The sequence below is a fragment of the Pteropus medius genome, unplaced genomic scaffold (genome assembly GCF_902729225.1).
Source record: "Pteropus medius unplaced genomic scaffold, Ma_sr-lr_union100, whole genome shotgun sequence".
NCBI lineage: Eukaryota > Metazoa > Chordata > Mammalia > Chiroptera > Pteropodidae > Pteropus > Pteropus medius.
In genome coordinates this window covers 24108988-24134842 of record NW_024347791.1, presented here as the reverse complement: position 1 = coordinate 24134842, position 25855 = coordinate 24108988, and the positions used below count along the sequence as shown (strand labels likewise).

The 25855-nt window shown below is 34.3% G+C and overlaps 1 pseudogene; it reads right to left on the bottom strand.

The window, feature by feature from the left end:
• Nucleotides 1-10238: 10238 nt before the first annotated feature.
• LOC120615142 (Y-box-binding protein 1-like) overlaps nt 10239-25855 on the bottom strand; it is a 225264-nt pseudogene continuing 209647 nt past the window's right edge.

Below are 25855 nucleotides of genomic sequence, written 5' to 3'. Positions count from 1 at the left end.
AAATGGCAAAGAAGCCAGAGAGTTAAGAAACTGAGACAAAGGACTGATTACAATGACAGACCATTGACCTGAATTGGATAAAATGGAAATGAGGATAAGGGGAAGTGATGGTTGAATCAATATATGGTTATATCTTTTAAATAATCACACTATATGTGTGTCTGTGTGTATTAATTACAACTAAAGATATCATTTCCAAACATCAGAGGGTAATTGCTAAATGACATAATTCATAAATTTAGTAAATCCCATAAATTTTATTCCTTCTATTGTGTATCTTCCGATCCGTTAGACTTTTTTTTGTCTTCATCTTCTTAGACTAAGGCATTCTAATCTTAACCTACCATAAACTATCTTGATCATTTACCTCTATTTTTCTGAATGTTCCTTGCTGCAAATAGATCTTTTATTAGTGGAATAACAACTGCACTGTATTTTTTTTATGTTAACTTTTTGTTTGTTGGTTTATTTCTACCAAGAACATAGGCAAAAAAATAAAATAACAATTTCTTAAAATACTGCAAGTAAACACAAACAAAAATAGTTTATCCCTCCCATACAAAAATTTTAATTTTCCAATTTAAATTGAAATGAGCTTTTGTCAAGGTCAGAAGTGACTTCTACTTTACTAAATGCAGTGGCCAGTTCTCAGGTGAATATACTGAATCATCTCAAGCTTTAAACATAGTAGATCATTCATCATTCTTAAAATGCTTTCTTTCCATATCTTCTTGATTCTTCTCTTACTTAGCAGGCCATACTTTCTTCACAGAGTATAGTTCCTTTGCTTGTGGGTTTACTCAGGACTTATTCTCTTCTTTATTTATACTCACTCTATAGGTGATTCATCCATTCTCATAGTTTTAAATATAATCTATATGATGATGATGCCCAAATTTACTTCTCTGGCTCAGACCAGTTCCTGTGAACTCCAGATTCATATGTCTAAGGTCTTATTCAACATTTCCATTTAGATAACCAATAAATTATTCAAACAACATGTTCAAAGCCAAATTTCTGATTTTCTTTCTCAGAATCGTTCATGGCACTCCTCTTTATCTCTGTTACTGACAACTCCATTCTTCTGGGTATTCACTCCAAACATCTTGGAGATGTCCATGGTGTCTCTCTATCAGCAATTTCTGTTAGTTCCACCATCAAAATATAATGATAATCTAATTGCTTCATCCAAATCCAGAATTATCAGCTATTTCTATCCCCCAAAATTTGTATATTGAGATCCTAAACCCCAAAAGTATGGATCAGTAGGTGGAGCCTTTGGGAAGTGATTAGACCATGAGGATAGAGCCCTCATGAGTGGAGTTAGTGCTCTTAGAGAAGATATACTACAAAACTCCCTAGCCCCGTCTGCCCTGTGAAGATACAAGAAGTCTGCAACTTGGAAGAGAGCTCTCACCCAATCTTACTGTCACACTGATCTTGGATTTCCAGCCTCCAGAACTGTGAGAAATAAATGTCTGTTGTTTATAAGCTACTCAGTCAGTTGTATTTTACTCTAGTGGCCCATATGAACTAAGACATAAAATGTTCCCAGCCCACTACGATTCCTTACCTGGATTGTTGCTATGGCCTCTAAATGTTCTTCCTGCTTTTGTCCTTACTCTTCTAAAGTCTACTGTCATGACAGTCAGTGGAATCCTTTTAAAACATAAATCAGATCATTTCGCCACTCTGTTGAAAAGTTTCTGTTAGCTTCCCTTCTCATTCAGAGTGAGAAGTCCTTACCAGGACCTACAAGGTTCTATAGGGTTTAACCCTACTGTCTCCCTGATCACATTATCTCCTCTCCTACAACTCTTTTTCTCACTCACTCAAGACAAGTCATATTAGCCGTCTTGTTCCTCAAATACCCCAAGTATAATTCCACCTGAAGACCTCTGCACTTGCTGGTCCTTTTGCCTGGAATGCTTTTCCTCATGATACTCACATAGCGAACTACACACTTCCCTCAGGTCTCTGCTCAAATGTCACTTTTCCGGAAAAGCCTTCTCTGAAAAACCATATACTCCTGTCCACCTGAAACTTATTTAACATACTAAACTCAAATTTTTTTATCAAGTGTTGTGTCCTTGGTTCATTTTTAAGAGAGGTATACCTAGCATTCTGGTCCAAGGGGCCAACCTAAATGTGGCCTTGAATTAGACACAAATTATTGTGCAAGGTAGGCTTCTGATTTAGGAACTTGAGTCTGATAATAGTCAATAGTCAAAGCCCATAGGCAAGTAGGTAGCCAATGGCCATTCGTGGTGATCCCTGTGGTGTAGAAGTTCCAATGACCTCCATAGTGGTCAGGGTCAAAGGACACTGGTAGCACATTAGCTGGATCTCCCAAAGCATAACTCTGCTATTACCTAGCCAAGGAGCCAAGCTAAGTAGCTAATTCAGAACTCCCATCCTCACGAAGGAACCTTAGTCTAAAATCCTAATCAGGATACAACCAAAATACACAGATTGTAAAAACATTGTGGAAATTAGGTTAAGGCTGTGGATCTGAGTAAGCCTATGAGTTCAGGGTTCAATCTTGCCATACAAAATATTAGACTGATAATAGTATGACTAATTTCAAGCCCCATAGGGAAGGGTATTTGAATCTACATATACACTGCCAATATTGATCAGGATTATCTGAGCCTGTCAAATGCAAAGTCTGTAACACAGAGGCCTAACACAGTTCTGGACTCCCTTAAAATTCCTTATTTCTTTGGGCTGGATATACATTTTTAGGGAAGGAAGCAAAACTTATAATGCCTAATATAATTTGATGAGTAGCAACAGAAATAATAAAATGCATAAGGATTAAGGGCAAAAGCAATATATATTTAATTCTCCTAGAATCTTTATTTTGATTATACTACTGCTAGGCACTTCAAAGTCATAACACAAATATGTGTTGAAGGTATGATATCTAGGTTAATAGTTATCTGAAAACTTTTTAAAGTATATTAGTAAAGATATTAATCAAAATGTAAAGATAAAATGTTATATTTGACTTCTTACAAATGAAACTTCACCATGTCAGAAATAACCTCGAGTTCCTTTAATAATCAATGATAAACCAGAAAAGAATTCAATGCATGTGGTAGACAAATAGCACTGTTAATCTTTTATGAGAACACACAGATCTTTAAGATGAAAACATATGCCTCTACAGAAAAATGTGCAAAAAGTATTAAAAAGAAATTCACAAAAGATAAATGTTAATGACCTATGAACATACAAAGTGTTTCTAGCCTCATTAGTATTCAAAAACACATAGTAGAATAATGTAAAAAAAGTTTTCTTCTAAAACTATGGTGTTCAAGGGTAGCTAGAGTTAAGGTTAATTTCCACTCTCTGTTCCAATGGTGTAAATTGATACAGCTTTCCAGAATTTCTGTAGACAAAATTATCAAGTGTTTTAAATATGTTTATAATATTTGACTCAGTAGTTGTGCTTATAATAATTTAACCTAGAAAACATGTCTTAAGTTATATATTTATAGAGACAATATTATCATTTGCAGTAGAGAAATTTATAATAAGGAAACCCAAAAACTTTGAGAATTTTTAATAGAATAACATTTTTTCTGGTGATGGTATTCTGAAGTCAATAAATTGCATAAATAATAGCTAATAACAATGTACAATACTAAACGCAAATAATAATTTATACATACACATAAAAATAAATTAAATTGTGAATTGCATTTAAATTTTTAGATGGCATGGGAGGAGAAAAAAATGGTGTAGATGATAGAGGCTCTGTTCCTCCCTCAGGTGACCAAATCAAAGTTATGACAGAAACGAAGAGAAGCAGCAAAGAAAAAATGCCTGGGATCTGGATGAACAAGCCATACAACTAGGGAGAAATCCAAGAAAACACTCCGTAATGGCAGAAGGCAGGACGGGGCGAGGACGCGGGGAGATCCAGTCCCCAGCGGCTGAGTGAGACGGAGGCTGAGGCAGCAGCAGCGGCAGAATCCTCTGAAGGAGGCTGTGTCTGCGAGCAGATTTTCGTGGTGATGGACCTGCTCACTCTGAGCACCAGTACCGAGTCAGCTGTGCACAGGGGGCATGAGGGACTTACAGAGTAATATTGTCGGAGTGAGGATTGAGGGGAGACTTGCTCAGGACAGTAGTGCTGGCAGTATCCGTTGTTCCCTATTGAGCCCCCTCCCCTCCCATTGCGTGGACACAGTGCCGCCATAGCTGTGATGTCATCAAACTGGATAACAGAGGTCACTAGTTCAGAGGATTCCCTGAAACCCTGCCTCCACCAACCTGGGCCCCACCCTAGCAACACCCACGTATCTCCTCAGTGACTAAGATGTGCCTTGATGAGCAGAGCCTAGACTCACACTGGAGGCAGCTGGCCAAGGTTTCTGGTGTGAGGCAACTATAAGCACAGCATCTGTGGATTGCTTGCTGGATCTTGACAGGTGGCCCCGGAAGGGCACAGGCTTGGGCTAAATTTGGCCTGCAGCTGAACCTCTCTCAGGACTGTGCCACTGGATACCTACTTCACAAATCCACACTAATAAGACTGGGAGACTTAGGAGCTTTGCTTAGTACATAGAAACAGACACGGGAAGGCAGTCAAATGGGAAGACAAAGAAGCAGAAACCATATGACAGAACAGAACAGAGATCCAGCTATAATGGAGTCAAGTAATCTAACAGATGCAGAGTTCAAAACACTGGTTATAAAGATGCTCAATGATCTTTTAGGAAACGTAGAGAACTCCAACAAAGAGATAAAAATAGAGATGGAGATTATAAGAGGGAACCAGTCGGAAATGGAGAACACATGAGAAATATATTAAATGGAATAAACAAAGGAATAAACAAAGTGAATAAAGAAGAGGATCACATGCTCTGTCTAGAGGACAGGAAAGCCAATCAGGACACTCAAATAGAATGATTAGAAAAAAGAGGCCAAGACTATAAAGACGATTTAAGGAGACTATGAAACACTATTAAGGCTCCAAATATTTGTCTGATTGACATAAGTGAAGAAAATCAAGATGTTGAACAGCTGTTTGAAGAAATAATGATGGAAAACTTTCCTAACCTGGAGAAGAAAATGGACATAAAACCCCAGGAAGCTCAGAGGATTCCAAAAATCAGGGATTCAAAGAGGCCCACACCAAGACACACCATAATTAAAATGCCAAAGGTTAAATACAAAGAAAAAAAAAAACTTAAAAGCAGTAAGAGAAAAACAAATAATTACATACAAGGGAAACACTCACATGACTGGCAGCTGATTTTTCAAGAGAGACTATGTAGGACAGAAGGGCTTGGCAAAAAAATATTTGAAAGAATGAAGACCCAGGATATACAACCAAGAATAATTTATCCAGCAAAGCTATCATTTAGAGTTGAAGGACAGATAAAGAGCTTCCCAGACAAAAATAAAGGAATTTATCACCACCAATCCAGAATTATAGGAAATGTTGAGGGACTTCTTTAAGAAGAAAAAACATGTATCAAAAACAGGAATAAAGAATGGTAACAACTACATTCCTATCAATAAGTACCTTAAATGGAAAAAAAATTAAGTGCTCCTACCAAGGGATGGAGTGGCTAAAAGGATAAGAAAACAAGACCCCTACATATGAAAAAAAAGGGAATGGAAAAAGATATTGCTGTGATGAACCTAGAAGGTATTTAAGTCAGACAGAGAAAGATAAACACTATATGATTTCACTTATATGCGGACTAAAAAGAACAAACTAATCAAAAGCAGACTCACAAATATAGTGGACAATGGTGATGGTCAGAGGGAGGGTTTTAGGGACGGGGAAGAATGGGGTGAAAGATTAAGGAAGTACAAATTACTAGCTGACAGATGGTCACGGGGATGGGAAGCATAGCATAAGGAATGCAATTAGTATTAATACATTGGCTAGGTGGAGGGTCAGGGGAGGGAGGGAGCAATTGGGGAGATCATTTTATTAACTATATAGATGTTTAACCTATGTACTGTATACTTGAAACTAATTAAAATTTTAAAAAATAGAAAAAATATAAAAAACTGGTAAAAAAATTTTAGATGGTAAGAATATCGTGGGTTTTTTTTGTTTTTTTTTTTAATTTTCTCTATTTTCTATCTTCCTCTAATGAACTCATTCTATTATGGTAAAAAAATATCTTATATGATAAAAGTTTGAAAAAAATTATGCCTAAAGGTACAGAGAAAAAATCCAATGCCATGTTGTCCTACCAAACGTTTTCCATTGTCACCGACAGAAAAAAAAAATTAGATAGAATCAGCTGTTGACAAAAATTATTACTATTGACTCAATATCTAACAAATTTTTTAAATAAAAACATTACTCTGAAAAGTATCAAGACCCTTAAAACACTAGTGAGGATTTGGACAAATAATAATGACACATATATAACAATTCAAGGTAATACAGGGTAGTTTCACTGCTCTAAAAATCCTCTGTGATCTGCCTATTCATCCTCCTTCCACTCCCTCATCCCCTGGAAATCACTGATCTTTTTACTGCCTCCATAAGTTTACTTTTTCCAGAATGTCATATAGTTGGAATCATACAACATGTACCTTTTCTGATTGGCTTCTTACAATTAATAACATGCATTTAAGGTTTCTCTATTTATTTTCATGCCTTGATAGCTCGTGTGTGTGTGTGTGTGTGTGTGTGTGTGTGTGTGTGTGTGTGTGTGTTTGATAATAAACCATTGTATGGGTGTACTACAGTTTATTCACTTATTTACTGAAGGGCATCATGGTGGCTTCCAAGTTTTGGCAATTATCAATAAAGGTGGTATAAACATCCATGTGTAGGTTTTTATGTGGAAATAAGTTTTCAACTCCTTTGGGTAAATACCTAAGAGCATGACTGCTGAATCATACATAAGAGTATGTTTAGTTTTATAAAAAGCTATCAAACTGTCTTCTAATGTGGCTGTACCATTTTGCACTCCTACCAGCAATGAATGAGATCTGTTGCTCCACATCCTTGGCAGTATTTGGTGGTGTTAGTATTTGGGATTTTGATAGATGCATAGTGGTATCATATTATTGTTTTAATTTGTGATTCCCTAATAATATATGATGTTAAACATCTTTTCATATGATTAGCTGTGATCTGTATATCTTCTTTGGTGAAGTGTCTGCTTGGATCTTTTGACCATTTTTAAGTGGGTTTGTTTGTGTTTTTATTATTATTTTAAGAATTCCTTGTATATTTTGTATAACAATTCTTTATTTGATATATCTTTTGTAAATTCTGTCTCCCAATCAGTTTGTCTTTTTAATCTCATGACATTGTCTTTTGCAGAGCAGAAATTTTTAACTTTAATGAAGTCCAGCTTATCAATTCTTCTTTCATGGATCACAGTACCTACAAATTGTATCTAAAAAGTCATTCCTATATTGAGGGCATCTAAACTTTCTCATTTTTTTCTCCTAGGAGTTCTATAATTTCACATTTTACATTTAGTTCTGTGTCTATTTTGAGTTAATTTTTGTGAAAAATGAAAGGTCTGTGTTTAGATTCATTTTTTTGCATGTGTATGTCCAGTTGTTCCAGCACCTTTTGTTAAAAAGACTATCTTTGCTCCATGGTCTTGCCTTCATCCACTGTTAAGATCAATAGACTATATTTATATGGGGCCTTACCTTAAAAAATAATTTTTACCGTGGTTGTCCTACTCAAAGCATATAATCACAACATTGACTTACAACATTTATAAAATGAAAAGAATATTTTGGAGCTATTTTTATTATAGAATAGCAAGCTTGTTGGAAAACTATCATAAAATATAGATTAAAAATTAAGGAAAATGTTACAACACCATCACCCAGAGATAATTGCCATGACTTATTTGATACATATATTTCTATTTTATTCATATTTGATTCATTTATTTTTTCCACAAAATCAAGAACTTAAACTACATTATCTTTTTCAGTGAAATTTGTATTGGAAATATCTTTCAGTACAAACAAATATACTTCTAAAATATGTTATTTAATGCTAAGATAATCAAAAAGAAACCTCTGCAAATTATGCCATCAGGCTACCTATCTGTGAGGCTGAAAGCCACTGCTTAACTAATCGCCAGTGTGGTCCTTTCTTTTCTACTAGAATTCGGACTCAACCATTAAAGTTAAGTTTCTCAGAATTAAAAAATAAAAAGTACTGTATTAGTTTGCTGGTACCAACAAACTGTGATAGGCTGGGTGTGACTAAACAACAGAAATTTACTTCCTCACAATTCTAGAGGCTAGAAGTCTAAAATGAAGGTGTAGACAGGGTTGGTTTCTTCTGAGACCCTCTCTTCTTGACTTGTAGATGGCCATTTTCTTCCAGTGTCTTCACATGGTCTTCCCTCTGTCCATTTCCAAATTTCCTTTTCTTATAAGATCAGTTTTATTGAAGTAAGATTCACCCTAATAACTTCATTTAACCTTAATTGCCTTTCTAAAGATTCAGTCTCTAATACAGTGACATTCTGAGACAATGAAGGTTAGAACTTCAACATATGAATTTTGAGGGGATACAATTCCGCCCATAACATTTACATATTTTTATATCCTTTTTCTGGGAATATATAGTAATCCTTTTTTTTTTTTTTTCTCTCTCTCTCTCTAAGGTATGATGCCAAAGGATTTAAGGGAGGCACATTTTATCAATCAATAACCAAATCCCTCCTCAATCACTAAGATTCATGAGAGTGAGTACTGGGTCTGCCTTGTTCATCTTTATACTCATTGACTATTATTATATTATCTAAAACAGAAGAGGTACATACTAAAGATTTGTGGATTAGTTGAATAAATGAAAGAAATATCCATTTGCTTAAGAAACCGATAATTGGTGCTAAGAAAAATCAAGGAGGTATGTGTTGCTTTCAAAGTATGTACAATATCAAGGACAGGATTATAACATTTGAAGTCTGATAATAATGCCATATTGCAAACTCGAATGCCTTCAGGGGTTAGGCAAGTAATTTAAATGTGTGAAGCAGCTATGAATAAGAAAATAAGCAATGATAGGACCTCCCATAAAATAGAAAAATCACTGCTAAATCTAATTAAATCGTATTTTCTTAAAACAACCACAACAATACTGTGCTACCAAACAAAATATATCTAAGGGTTTATTTAAGGCCACAGGGTATCATTTCTTGACTCTTGTTTAGGATATGCAGTTGCGTTATTTTATCATTTATAAAAAGATAATTAAAATCAAACAGTCCGTGAGTAGCACAGATTCTGTAATATACATGGTAGGCATTCACAAATCTGAGAAAGTGCTGTAGACCTTACAATGAAATTTTATATTCCAAACCATTGCCAGGCAGCAATATAATTTAGACAATCTCTAAAAATTTCTTCACTGGTTTAAAATGCATAAGTAATTCCATGTAGAAGTCTTTACCAATTTATAGACTGTATTAACTCATAAAAGTAAACCTAATTTTCCCAATTATAATAATCTACATGTCCTTGAATTTATATGATACACTAATTTTATTTGATTTTTACCCAGACAGTCTTTTAAGTGTGTTTCCATTGTTCTGCGGAGGCTTATAGATTATTTACAAGATTCTATGTGCTTTTAAAAAAAATCACTTTGGATCTATTTCCATTAACTAATGTTATATCTTTGTTTTTCATAGACACTATCAATTTCCTCCCTATTGGCTGTTCTTATGCCTTAGCTAAAGGAGTATATTTATCAAATGTTGAATGAATTCCTCTACCATATTCTCTCAAAAAGGGAAAGTAAATGATGAGTATTTTATATTCTACATTAGGCCCACTACTTGATTTAACCTAGGGCTTTATGTACATATAAATTTTCATAGACACAGTTAATACATTTCCATTTTTATAGCCATCTCAAACTTTACAGATAGAGGTGAAGGGCTGTTTAATCCCTTTTCTTTGATAGATTTATGAATACAATATATGTATACAAAGCCTGACTTGCTGGCTCAGTTGGCTTCTTTTTGAATCAGATATTAATTTGGGAAGACATTTTAAGATTTTCAATAAATATTACATGATGCTGTTTAACCCAAGAGGGATTTTTCCTCTCTGAATGAATTTAGTATTCCTGAAAGTTTTCAGATGGTAGAGCATTCACCAAGATGCAAAATTACAAGATGCAGCCAGAAGCAATGGAAACTTCTCTAAAACACTCAGACGAGGACCCTGCTGAGCTAAAACGTCTCTACACATTCTCCTTCTCATTTTTAGGAGAACTGGAAATCGCTGGAAACAGCTACTTTATTTCTGTTCTCTGGCCAGTGCTTGCATCCCAGGAGACATTCCAGGGGATATAGGCTTGATGGCTTCAGCACATCCTCCGGAGGACTTGACATAAAAACCACAGCTGAACTGGCTGCCTTTGGTGAGATGTTTCCAGCCAGCAGTACAGCTGCATTCTCTGTTCTACCTAGAGAGAAAGATCCCTTTTGAGCAAGTTTGCAGTCACCTCAGGGCCAGAAAGGAGCACCTTGCATTAGTCTTGTTGGCTCTTCCCCAGCCCCTGAGTGGAGTACATCTGCTTCCCTGCCAGCGCTTGTTTAAGCTTGAGCAGCAGCATTCAGAAGGGAGGGGTAGGAAAGGGATGCAACAGAAAGAAATTCAGGTATGAATTGGTGACCAGATGTTTCAGTTGGAGGGGGTAATTCCCCAACTGATCGTTGGAAAGTTTTACTTTTGTGTTGCTGAACTATATCAGTTTTCAGTACCCCAGTTTTTCATGCTCACTCAGATTTAAGGTTCATTAATGCCACCACTTTAGAAGCACCTTTGCAGGACAACAGGAGAATGATGATTTCCTGCCTGGGCCAAATAGTTTTCTTCCAGGAAAATTTCATCTATATATTAAAACAGATTTTAAATGGAAAATTTGAATTCAAATATCTTTAAATGGAAAAAAAATCCCACTGGATTTTATTCTATTTTATCTTCCTAATAATATGAAACTGTATTCTGTGGGGACTTATTTTACCTGTGAAAACTTGTTACACATATGTTTCCAAAGGTTTAATAAACCACCACACAGAAAAATATTAGGTAATTATTTTTAAGTAGTAACAAAAACCCAAAACATTAGCGAAGATGGCTCTCATAACCTTCTTTTGGGACATTTTCCTTTGGTAAGTAGCAGAAAGTTTCTCTAGATTCCAAAATAAGGAGTAAATATTACTGATGTTTGAAGATCTACTTGAAGCAAATGCTGCTGTGGCACAAAGGACAGTAGAGTGAGAGTCAGGGAAATTGATTCTTCTAATGCAGATGTTATCACTAACTTAATATGCAAACAACATCACACCTATTGCCTTACACTAAATAAATGTCAGTGACTTCTTTTCTTCAGCGGTACTCTGAGGGAATTGCCTAGACTAGAACTTTGATTCTAAAAGCGTGGGCTACAGACCAGCAGCCTCTAAACCACTCCAGAGCTTGTTATAAATACAGGCTCAGAGCCCTGTCACTGATTCAGAATCTGCATTTTAACAGGACGCCCTGTTATTCATACACACATTAGAGTTTGACAAGCACTGCATAGATTAACTTCAAGGACTCCTTCTTCAATAATCCATGATTACATGGAATAAAAATTCCATTAAGTGTTGATACTTCAGCAAGGTGTCCTAATTTAGCTCGAAAGAAGAGTCACGTACTTGCTATTTACAGAACTGGAAAGCAGGCGATCACTGTGGACATTTGTTTTTTCACATGAACATATATATATGAATGGTGTTTTTATGTTTTAGTCTGGGAATGTCAAAGTGACCAGGGGAAAAGATAAAAATGGCAAAGACAATGGAAGGAATGATATGGCCTTCCTTCTCAATCTATCTTCATGAACTTGTTTGAAATTCTAATGAAGAGGGCATGTAATCAGAAGTTGAATGCCATCATTATAACCCATGATGATTTGGCCTTTGGCAATAATTCATTGCCAGAAGCATCCTCCCCAGTTTTTTCAATAAGAGCCAGCAGCAGCATCAGTAGGCACTGTGGTGCAGCAGAATTGCTGTGCCCAAAAGACTATCAAGGAATCAGCACAGTTAGGGAGCACAGTTTTGGCAATGAACATCCTTCAGATTGCCTCTAATTATTGTACTTATTAGAACAGAAGAAAATGCATGGACTGGTTTGGAAACACATATACTCACTGGGGATGCCTAGAAATAACTGCCCTATAGTCAAGCACTGAGAGTGAATCCATCTTTGCTTTCACACCTGCATATATTTTAGTGAATGGTACTCCTATCCAACCAACTGCTTATGCCAGCAACTAAAAACAATCTTTGACTTTCCTTCTCCACCATTCCCACATACAGCCAATGAACAAATCTGATCAATTAAAACTTTTAAATATTCTTATTTTCACCAGGTTACCTCTAATTCTCACTCACTTTCCCACTCAGTAACCTCATGTCCCAAGAACAATGTTGCAACTGGCTGCCCTGAAACTGATCTCGTCTTTCTCTAATCCATTTGTCATGGTTTAAAAGTCCATTTTTAATCTTGTCCCTGCATAACTCACTAGTTTTATCTCCTTCCATTTCCTTACAACGTATGTGATATTTATGTCTATGGATTTTAGTTTTCAGATATATTATACTTTTGCTTCAACTCCGAGTCTTTCTACATGATTTCTCCAGTTTGGTGGGCTATTCCTTCTCAATTTAGCCAAAGTATTAATCATCTTTCAAATTTTAACTTAGATGAGTTGAAATAAACTAGATAATTTGGACTCCACTAAAAGAGTGTATACTGTTATGGAGCATATAATAGGCAGACTTTGCCTCCTCTTAGAGATGAAGGGGTCTCCTAGAAGTTTACTGGGACCTCAATTAACACTCCCATTTTTAACAATAAGCTAGCTAATTGATTTTAAAGTTGACACTGTCTTATCAGAACTTTAATAGGTGGATAATACATTTCCTTCAGAGTATAATTCCTCAATAGAATCATCATGAACCACTTCTGTTCTGTCAAGCATATGAAACATAAGCTGGTACTAATTATAAAAAAAACTGAATGACTAAACAGATGAACTGTACTATCATTTCCAGTTAATCATACTCCCTATGTTAATTGTTTATACATGGCCTTGAGAATACAATATCAGAAAAAATATTCCAGTTAAGAGTTATCAGAATGGCTTTATAATAGCTCATTATTTCTGGTTCTTAGCAGATAGCTTTGTTACACAGAAAAACCATGGAGAATTACAGCAGGTTGGTTCTTCAAGCTGATCTCTTTACCTTCAGTTACATAAACAAGTCTTGCAAGTGGCTTAGAAGGCTTCTCTCTCTGTTATATTTTGGACTTTGTTCCAAAAGTAAAACTTTTAACTCCCAAGACTACAGCACTGCACAGATCTATGGTTTCACCTCACATGAGTTCCCTGTGACCAGTTCTCTCTGATGTTTATCACATGATTTTGCACATAAACTTTTCTCAAGATCCAAAATAACATCAAAATCAAGTAAATTAATCTATGATAGCTGAAATTCTCAGCTATCTTCTCACCTAAAGAAAATTTTTGTTATTTTTGCTCTTTTCAGGAATAAAATCGTATGATGTGGTACACAGTCAATTTAAAAGAAAAAAGACTCGCAGTCCTGCAAATATCTTCTCCCTCACTGGACTCACAATTTTAAGAGAAACAGAAAAACCAAAAAGTGCAGGAATTCAGAGTAATGCATCTACGTCTTTCAGGGGGTAGTGGGAAGGAGGTCCTTATTGACTCCCAGGTGTGTTTTTAACATAAATGGGTATCATTTCTAAATCCTCTAACATTCACACAGTTTTCAATATACAAAGAAATCTAAAGCCAAGTGAGCTTTCCTTGGTTCCTCTTTTTTCTTGGCAAACATTTTACATAGCTATTGTGAGACAGTGTCTTCAGAAATTCCTCTCTTTGAGATTCCTTTTATTGGACACAATATCCCTCCCAACTTGGAAATGCGAGCTAGCCTATATATTTCCCATTTTTTGACTGTTCTGGCAATTTTCCCTGAAAGGGAGGAAAAGCCCTATAAAATTTCTTTCGGCCCCCCAAAGCAGAAACATCTGCTGGAGTCATGAGCAGCTTGTTGGCACTGCTGCAGAGTCCCAGTCTGGAGTTGATTATCTCCCAGCTTCACCAGTGTCCATGCACTCAGTGAGGAACACACTGAAAGGTTTCTGGGAAGACTCATTATAAATAATGAGAACATGGAAGAGAAGAAAGAGGGAAAAGGTTCAAGCTACTTTGACCGATTCATTTTATGAGTTTCACAAACTAAAATCATTAGACCACCAAACTGCTCAATTAGAAATCAAGATTAAAAAAATTAGGCCATTGCTTTCTGTAAATACAGATGCTTGGCAAATGCAAATAAAAAGAATAACAGATTGCTCGGTTTTTTTCTTTTCAGGAAAAAAAAAAGAAGTTAGTTATTTTATTTGATATTCTGGGGAAAGGATTGGTTGCTGACCTGTCTGTAAGTTGCCAATTGCATATTATCTCACAGGGGAGCTGAGCTGGCAGTGAGTAGCATTTTCTGGCTTGAGTGCACAGGCATTTTTATTCTTTGAAATAGTTTAACAGGTGCAAGTCAAGTCCTGCTAGACATGCTTCTGTATGAAAATGTACTGAACTCTTTCCTAAATTAATTCATTCCATCCGATGTACAAATTTTGTACAATTTTGCAAAATTTTTGGTGTGCTGTCAATTCAATCAATTACTTTACAGATAAAAATAACCCTTGTTCTTTATATTGTCCAGCAACTCTGACAATTTTATCATTTTTCTACCATTAACGTTTTTCTAACGCTAACAACTGACAGGGTCAAAATGCTCAGTCATTCTGATTGGATTTGCAGGGATATGAACAGATTAGATTTTTAAAGTCCTGATATAAAGATTTAGATTAGAATTTCAATGTAGATATAATATTAAAAACCAGTGACCTGTGAGAGAGTATCTCTGAAATAAAGTTCATTTGTATAAATGGAGGTGACTTATTCTCTGAGACAGGAATTCTCCAACTTGACTGCATCAAAACCCTCTGGAGGCCTTGTTAAACACATATTGCTGGGCTCTACCCCAGAATTTCTGTTACAATGAGTCTGAGGTAGTACATTTCTTATAAGCTCCCAGGTACAGGTTATGGAGCTGGCCTGGGGACCACACTTTGCCAACCAATATTCTAAGAGATAGTGGGAGAAGCCAAAATCTCAGAGTATCTATCTCTAAGAAGGAGGCTCCTCAGACTTGTAGGCTAACGGACTACTAACCGGTTCCCAATGAGATCATAGGCTCACTTTCTTCTAACCCTGGGTGCCAAAGTGCATTTTCACCTTTAGTTCAGCAAGCAAAGGCCATATTTTCATGTTAGAGTACTAAATGACTATTTGACCCAAGTGTTCTCTTTTTTACAACTATATGTCTATATTACTATATATATAATTTTCTTCAAATGTAGTATTTCAATAATTAATTGCTCTGATGACTTAGTGACTTTTAATTCTTTTCATATTAAAGTGTATTCTAACCCAGTACAACACCAATAAACACTTACAGACATAAAAATGGCAGGCAAGTCTTATCTTACACATTAGTTTGCTCTCCTGTCATACATTGATATCAACTTCTCACTTTTATACTCCTAGAGTGAATCTCAGCCTCCTTCATATCTTGCCACTAAGAATCACATCCTAGAGGAGTGTCCTTCACCTTGTCCTCCACCAATATTCATTCGCCTACCTCTGAAACTTTTCCTTATTGATTCTCCATGTTTCTATTTTTTTAATAAAACTCCGCCAACAACTCTGCTCAACAAATACATACAAAAGCACCTGATTTTCCCATACTCTTTATTGATGCTGTTTTTAGTGAATTTCCCCCTGAAGTCTACCTTTTAAATAATTTTTATAATAATGTTTGTAGTAATATGGAACTTTGACTAAAAGCTCATCTTTATAACTCAAGTTCATCCTAATAAACCTATATTTTAGTAGTTTATTATATTCCTATTATTTTAAGAACTATAAGGATCATTGAAATTTTTAAGATACTATACTACATGGCTCCAGGCCAAAACTGATTTCTGACTACTCACATCATTTAATTTTAAACATTTTATTTTGAACTAACTTTGGACCTACAAGAAAGTTACAAAACAGTATGAAGTCTCCTAATGCCTCTTGCCTTCTGCTTCTGCTAATGGCAATATCTTACATAATTAAATCATTAAATATAGAGATTACGTGTAATGTGAAAACAAGAGAAGGTTGATATAGAACTTTTATGCTGTTCATTGATCTCTTTTGATACTGCAGAAGTGACTTTGGATGAAACTGAATGATAAATTCAGACACTTTATAATTTTTATATGTGCCAGGAGTATTTTTTTACTCACACTGATTTTTTTTTCTCAACCTATATAGCAATAACTCCCAACTCCCACTCTTCAAAGTGTGAAAATTATCATCTCAGGTATGTTTTAAGCCTATTCCTCTCTACCTTCCTATTAGAGTGGCCTAGAAATATATATATAAAAAAAATTGTTATTAAAAATATGAATATGGCCATTTTAACTACAGATTGTTCCAATCCACAAATACAGATTTAATGCCAGCCTCATCGAAGACCCAATGGCATTTTCAAAGAAATAGAATAAAAAAGTCATCAAATTTCTAAGGAACCACAAAACACCCTGGATAGGCAAAGCAATCCTGATTAAAAAAAAGAAAAAGAACAAAACCCAGGTATCACACGCCTTGACTTCAAATTATACTATAAAACTACAATAATAAAAACAGTATGGTATTGGTAGAAAAACAGACACACAGACCAATGGACCAGAATTGAGAGCCCAGAGATAAACCCACAGGATATTATCAACTAATTTTCAACAAAGGAGCCAAACACACAATAGATAAAGGAAAGCTTCTTCAATAAATTGTGTTGGGAAAATTGGAAGGCCACATGCAAAAAAATGAAACTAGACTACTATCTGAAACCATACACAAAAAATTAATTTAAATGAATTAAAGACAAATATAAGATCTGAAATAATAAAATACGTAGAAGAAAACATAAGTACTAAACTTATGGACCTTAGTCTGAGAGGTTTTTGTGAACATGACCCCAAAGGCAAGGGAAATAAAATTTTTAAAAAGTAAAAATAAATTAAACTAAAATTAAACTTCCATATTTGCTTTAAATATTTAGCCATTTGAAAATACTAGAAAAGGTGATGTTTTCTATAACTCGCAATAGAGTTTGTATTTTTCTACATATTAACAAATTGTTAAATGACATTCTATCACTGCATAAAACAAGAATAGATTCTAAGGGGAAAAAATTGCTTTACATTTATGTTAAAATCCAAAGACATAGAATGTTGGTTATTTGCCATTTTCAATTCCATATGTTCTAATATTTGCATCTTGGGATGTTAGGATGAGACAGATATAGAGACATTCTCAAAGCCAAGAAAGCCATTATCGGAGAAACAAACCCATATTGAAGGCCACAAATAATTGTAAATACATGGATCACCTGGCCTATGTTAGTAGAAAAGGTCTAGAAAAGAACACAGGAATAGCATATTATTTATTCGAGTTCATCAAGATCTCTGCAGTAGTAGGTGACTGTGCACAATACATATTACATCTCACAATGTTTTCCCATCCTGTTTTCCTCACCCAGGCCTATTATTTTGTTTTATAAAATACAAAAACACATGCAGACATGCACATAGTCTAATGCAGTCTAAGTTTTATTTCAGAATCAAAATATTTGGAGTTTAACATAAATGTAAAGCAATTTTTTCCCCGTAGGATCTATTCTTGTTGTATGCAGTGATGGAATGTCATTTAACAATTTGTTAAAATGTAGAAAATTCACCTACTAATATATAATTACACACAGAACTAGAAAACTGCCACAAATTTCCATAATTGAGCCCTGTGTTCTATATCTTCTATTTTCCTACAACTATAAAAGACTTTCCTCATCTAATAGGACAATCTAACTGAATTTTTGTCTCTAAAGATGAAAAAGGCAAACAATTTTAGCCTGTTATTCTTTAATATTTGATTACAATTATAGCCAATGATAGCAAAATAATAATTATAAAATAATCTACACAAAAAGATTGTTCTGAATACTACATGTATATAAAAGCCTAGATCAGTATCTGGCTGGCATACAGAAGGAACTTGATAAGCGTCAGAAACTATTAACAATAGCAAAATATTTATAAAAATAGGACAAAAATATTAGTTTTATTTTCAAACACATTAAAAATGTAAAGGGAAACTTTAATATTTGTTCACGAAAGAGCGACATGAATGATAACTCACAAGTGGTTCCCCATATCTGTTTGCTACACCAGTGCCTCATTAGGAAATAAAACACACACACCCTACATTTAGCACATGAGAACTCTGCCAGCATGGAACACATTAAGCTCCATCAAAATGCTTTTGGAGTCCATGAAATGCTCTGTTACAGGGAAGCCACACCAGAAGCAATTATTAAGTGACTGGGGAGATAAATGCAGCTATTAATACTGCACACCTGCCGTTCTTCTCTCTGCACTTTGATCTAACAGATGATGATTTGTAATGGCACAACCTCACACCCCACCACCTGTAGTTTATTAGGAAATCAGCCAGGTAACAGTATTACTTAGCTACCAACAGCAGGGAGGTAGACATACAATGAGTCAATTTTTGTCATTTCACGGGTGACACTTTCATCCAGAAATCACCCTTAACACCTGTGCTGCCCTTGGCCAGTCATATCCAAATTAAGCATCCCAGTGGGTACATGCCTCTTCCTATTTAAGATTCTGGGTTTATGGAATATTGTATTGTTCTTAAAAGAGATATAAGTACGTATTATTTTGCACAGTGTGTGTTTGCCCGGTTTATGCCTCAGGAGAGTAAACCATGTTAGGTATTTTCCCTTGGCTGGTGTTTTTTACACACTATTTAAATAAACTTCATCTAAAGATGGAGACTGGAGATGTTTTAAAACATTATAATAACAACATAGCCATTTATCCTGCTACAGGTGAGAAGCTACAAGGTTGTTTGTGCATTGACCAATGTAGAAAAAATTATTTCAGGACAAAAATTTCAGTTGTTATAGAGCCTCTGCACTGATTTGGCAGTTTCGTTTATTGAATTTTAATAAAGCTTTATTTGCTTCAAAATACGCTCACCGTAAATTAATACTATAAAAGCAGAGATCATTTTTATGGTTATACCTTTAATATTTTGTTATCATAGAATAAGTGTAAGAATCCACAAACAATAGACAAGGAAACACCAGGAGCATCAGTAAAATAAGTCCTCTCAAATCAAAATTAGACTTCCAAGTCCAGTATGCCTGTTAATATCTTGAGAAAATTTAATGTATTTTAGTGAGTGTCTCAGTGTCAAATAAAATAAATATAAACCAGATGATTTTTTAAAGCATCTAAGATAATGTATAACTAAATTATTTTTCAAATCTGTTTTCATTCATAGATAATACTCTCATTATTATAATTAAAATTCCAAAATCATGAAGTAAGTTAATTTGTGTCTTTGTTTACTTGTGTGTGTGTGTGTGTGTGTGTGTGTGTGTCTGCGTGCTTGCACGCGTGTATGTTTGAAAGATATTTCATCTAGATTCATTGCCAGTGTCACTTGGAAACTTTTAACACTTCTACATTTTTCTCTTTCTAGAGCTATTTCACTTTTGCCATATGAAAAAATGGAATTATTTTTTAATTCACTTTATAATGATATTTCTGGTCATTTCCCTCTTAACTCTGAAATTACTGAAGTGGAAAGTTCTTCATAACTTGGTATGTACATGCTTCCATGGAAATTTCAGTAGTTTTGTAAAAAATAAAACAAATACAGCGATTTAAATCTGATAAACTTCACATATGAAACAAACCTACATAGTATAAATGGACTTTGTGAGAGCAATCTTTGATACATATCCACATATCTCGATCAGTGGAGGCTTACTTCTGCTGTGGGAACAGAAACATAAATTTTGATTTCTACATGTACATCAGAGGTCACCTGAGACCCTACTCCCAGCAATGTTCTGTCAGCGGCTAAACTATCAGGGTGAGAAGTTGTAACTGTCTCTCAGGAAGGGTCTGTGAATGATGATAACCTTTATTAAATTTGCTCTACTTTTGCTACCTTTTCATAAGAAAAAAAATGTTCTGTACTTATAAACAAACATGTAGAAGAGTACAAATTATTCTTATTTGAGAAACTCACAAGTCAATCATTTAAAAACTCATCTATAATTATCTATAGACAATATACTGAGATATAGTGCTGACTTACATAAACCACATAGAAAAAGATTATGTGAAAGGCATAGAAGTATGCATTAGAAAATTTGAGAAGAGCAGAAAAGTTTATAAGTATTATATAAATATGTGAGAAGAAATGTGTGAAATAATAGACTTAAGTTAAAATAGCAGTATAAGAATTAAATTTCAATTTCAAATCAGCATTCTTAAAATTAAAATTCCAAAATACTCCTGATTTTTATATCTAAACATTTTTTAAATGTAAATCAGCAGTTTCTAGTTTAGTATGTAAGAAGCTTGGAAGTTGCCACTCCATCCTAATAACAAATAAAAAGTTAAACAAACTGAAAAATTAACAGCTCATCTGAGATCTATGAGAGAACGTCACAGAAAAAGAACTGCCCCCAAAATCAGGGAAACAAAAAGATGAATACAGAGACTCAGAATCTGAGCAGAAACCCCCAAACAGAAACTTACACTGGAACCAGCAAAATCTAAACTATAGCTGATGAATTGCTGTAGGTTTAGTGTGGACAAGTTTGAGAGATAAAAAACTCCCGGGGGGTGGTGGGGGGGCAATCACAGGAGGGCCCTCACACTTTTGTGAGCTTTACCTCCAGGAGTTGGAACAGGTACAATAAATATCAGAGAAAAATCCCCTCATGCTTCTGCTAAGGGGAGAGGAAAGAAAATCACTTCGAAGTATTTGTGTATTCTGTTCTTAACAAAGTCTGTCCTCAAGGAAACTAGTTTACCAGAGACCAAATTATTGGAGTTATATTAGAGCCTATCTGATACTGGAAAGGAAAATATCCAACTCCAGCCAACTCTAACCATCTTTTCCCACCTAAAGGGAGGAAAAAACTGAAAATCACTTGTAAAGTTCACAGTTCAAAGACATGTGTTCACTGAAAGACTAATCATAGTCTTTATCATAAGACTAGAGAATGTTTCCCTTCCCATCACACCTCACCACTACTTTACCAAGGAGCTAGTTACCTCAGTACATTTTACCCAGTACATGATTACTGGTTACAAAAAATTACAAGGCATATTAAAGGCAAAACCCAGTTTGAATAAACAGAGTAAGCATCAAAACCAGACATGGTAGGGATGCTGAAATATTCAGACTGGTAACTTAAAACAAGTATGATGAAAAAGGTAAGGATTTTAATGAATAAAGTAGACAGAATGCAAGAAAAGAGGGCAATGTAAGCAGAGAGATGGAAATTCTACGAATCAAAAAGAAATACTAGAGATCAAAAACACTGAAACGAAAATGTAAAAATCCCTTTAATGGGCTCATTAGTAGAACATGTCTGAGAAAATAATCTCAGAGACGTCCAAACTGAAAATGCAAAGAGAACAAAGACTGAAAGAAACAAAAGAGACTATCTAAAGACTGTGAGATAACTACAAAAGCTACAACATACATGAAATGGAAATATCAAAAGGAGATAAAAGAGAGAAAGGAATAGAAAAAACATTCGAGATAATATTGGTGAAGAATTTCCCTCAATTAATGTCAGACACAAAACCACAGATCCAGGTAGCTCAGGAAGCAACAAGCAGGACAATGCCAAAAAAATCTACAGCTGGCATATCACATGCAAACTGCAGAGAATCAAAGATTTTTAAAAAAATCTTGAAAGAAGAGGAAAAAAACTTACCTAGAGGATCGAAGATAAGAATTATATCCTACCTCTCCTCCAAAACCATGCAAGCAAGAAGAGAGAGTAGTAAAATCTTTAGTGTTGAGAGGGAAATAAATAAATAAATAATAAACCTAAAATTCAACTACCTAGAATTCTATATCCTGGGAAATTATCTTTGAAAAGTGAAGGAAAAGTAAAGACCTTCTCAGACAAATGAAAATTTAAAAAATTCATTGCCAGTAGACCTGTCTTGCAAGAAATGTTAGAAGTTCTTTAGAGAGAAGGAGAATGTTATTGGTCAGAAACTCAGAGGTTCACAGAGAAAAGAGCATTAAAGAAGAAATAACTAAAGGTAAAATAAAAACTTTTATTCTTATTCTTAATTGATCTAACAGGTAATGTTTAAAATAGTAATACCAAATATGTATTTGATTATATATACTTATACATAAGTAAAATAAATGACAGCAATGATAAAAGGAATGAATTATGATTATATTGTTATTATAAAGTACTCACACTACCTATAATGTGTTATAGTATCATTTAAAAGTGAACTTGGATTAGCTGTAAATATATATTGCAAACTCTGAGGCAACCACTAAAAAAATTTTTAAAGTATAACTGATTGTCAAGAAAGGATAAAATGGAATATAAAATGCTTAATAAAACCATAAAAGGCAGAAAAAAAGAGTGAAAGACAAAAATAGGGCCAAAGAATAAGGGGAACAAAATAGAAAACAGTAACAAATGTTGTAGATATTAATATAATTATATCAATAATTACTTTGAACGTCAATGTTCTACGGAATTAATTAAAAGACAGAAATTGTCAAATAATTTCAAAAACATGACCTAACTATATGTTGTCTATAAGAAACCCACTTTAAATACAAAGACATACAGATTAAAAGTAAATGGATGGGGGGAAATGTAATATGCTAATATTAATCAAAAAGAAGAAGGAATAGCTACATTAAATTCAGAGAGAGAAAACTCTGGATATTAAGAAGGGCACTACATAATGATTATGAGTCAATTCTCCAAGAAGACATAATGATCTTTGATGTGTATGTCTTTATCAACAGAGTGTCAAGCTATGTGAGGCAAAAACTGATAGAATTGCAAGGAGAAATAAGTAACTCTACTATCATTATTGGAGACTCCAACATTCCTCTATCTGAAATACACAGAACCAGAAGGTAAAAAATCAACGGGTATTGTTGAATTCAGCAGCACTATCAACCAACTTGATATAATTGATATTATAGACTACTTCATGAAGCAACAGCAGACTACACATTTTTTTCACATTAACATGGGATATTCATCCAGACAGACAACATTCTAGGCCATAAAACATATTATTAAGGTATGTAATTTTAGAAAAATAAAAATCTTATAATGTCTGCTCTCAGACCACAATGAAATTAAACTAAAAATCAATTACAAAAAAGATAGATGAAAAAATCTCAAATTATATGGGGACTAAATAACACACTTCAAAATAACAACGAGTCAAAGATGTTGAGAAAAAAAATTTAAATATTTTGAACTAAACGAAAATAAAAACACCACTTGTCAAAATTTGTGAGATGCAGTAAAAACAATAACTAGAGGAAAGATGACAATCAGTGATCTAAGTTTTCACCTTAAGAAACTAGAAAAAGAGTAAATTACTAGAAAAAGAGTAAATTAAGTCCAAAGTAGAATAAAATAAATAAAAATTAGAAGCAAAATCAATAAAATTGATTTCTTAAAAATATATTAAAAAGTAATGATCACACATGATTGTTTTTTTAAAGGATTTCTAAAGATATTTCTAAAGGTAAAGTCAAGATTCTCCTGATGTTTAACACAAAAATTTTATTTGAAAATCTAGAATTCTCGTTTAAATACTAAATTTCATGTTTAAATACTTAATTTAATGTGAATATTCACATAGGCACTCTATAATCCGCAAAATCACTTCCTAACAAATGTAATTATTGTCTAATTAAGTTTAGGCATGATTAATAGTTAAAATTATAAACTCGAACAATTACATCTTCAATACTAGATTTTACTCAGGTTTCTCTGCCAGTTAATCACTCCAATACTTACTAGCTTTAACATCACCATTTTCTTGCTCACAGGTTTGTGGATAAAGAATTAGAGCAGGGCTCAGTTGACACAGTTTTTATCCATTCCACTTATCATTGGTGCTTATGTCTCAGAGATTAAAGATTCAAGGCCTGGTTCACCTGCCTAGAGCCTTAATGTTGGTTGTCAGCCTGGGTTCTCTTTCCTCCATGTGGCCTCTCTATGTATATGGTCTCTCTCATTTTTCAAGACCTCTTTCTCTAAGAGGTCTGCTTGAACTTCTGTACAGCTCAGAGAAACAAGTAAGCAAAAGTGGAAACCATCAGGTTTCTTAATTAAAACTGGCACAATGTCATTTCCCCTAAATTTTATTGGCAAAGCAAATCATAAGCCCAGTTTAGTACAATGTGGAAGGGAAATGTCCTCTCGATGGAGAAAGAGGCATGCGTATACAGGGAGAGAAGATTGATAACAACCATTGCAACCATTGCATAGCTTTGTCATACAGTTGGATTTTGGACTGTCTTTGCTTTACTCCAAGGACTCCTGACCTTAGCCAAGATAAGGATGAGATGTGTTAGCTAGTGATTTATAGTGTGCTGCTTAAAGTTAGAAACTCCTCTGGCAGTATGTGCAGCTAACTTGTCCACATTGTTTAGGAATCTACAGATAGATAGTTTCCACCCAGTTAAACCTGTTGCACAGCCTGGTGAGACTACATGGTCAGAGGGATGTAAAAGATCCTGCTGGAAACTTTTGCCCAAGCTTTCCTGAAACCAAGATTCCTCACACATATCTCCATGGCTCATGATGCAGAGACAAATACATCCTGTGTGACCAAGAAAGAAAACGGAGTGCTGCACCTGGAAGTTTCTGGGGCCCTTTCTCCTTCTTTACCATATCATTCATTTCTATTGATGCCTTACATTAATATACTCAGTGGAATCCTATGAGTTTCTTCAATTATCTAACCCTGTGTAATTGATGCCACCATCATTTTAAACAATCTATTACAACTCACTATAATGAAACACTATAAATCTTTCATTTATAAAACACACACAAAAGTTAGTCTCTAGTGAACAACTTACAATCTAACAACATATTTTTGGTTTAAAACTAAACTTTTTATTTTCTTTTAAATGAAAAGGTTCAGAAGTATCTGCTTTTTTAATGAACACTAATTTTACTACAACTGATACTACAAATAATACTAGCTAAAATTTATTATTTACCATAAACTCAACATTTAAATCCATTATATCATTTATTTGTCTGCAAATATTATGGCATAAACAATGCTGGCATTATTTGTAAAATTGTTAATTTTACATATAAATTACCCCAAAACAACAGAATTTTGCATATACATTTTGCAGTGTTCTTATATATACTAAGTATGGTATCTCTCTACTGCTTTTGACAGCATTTGTATTTATCAACCTAATAGACTTCATAGACTTTTCTTTTCTAAACCATGTTACCAAGGGGTATTTCAGAAACGTGTCTCCTTCTTGACAGCTTGATAACAATAATTAAATTGTTACTTTAGAATATGCTTCCGCAAAAATAATTTTGCTTTTTCAAGATATATTTTATAAAAAGTATGTTCTTCCACATCTATCATTATGGTCTGTTCATTAAAAATAATATTAAGTTATCATCTGATTTGGAGACCTAATTTTATAAACACAAGGAAGAAGAGTCCATACCGCTAGAAAATTGAACTCCCTTAGTTACCATCCTTTCTTTAACCAAGGGCTTTCTCTTTTGTATTGCCT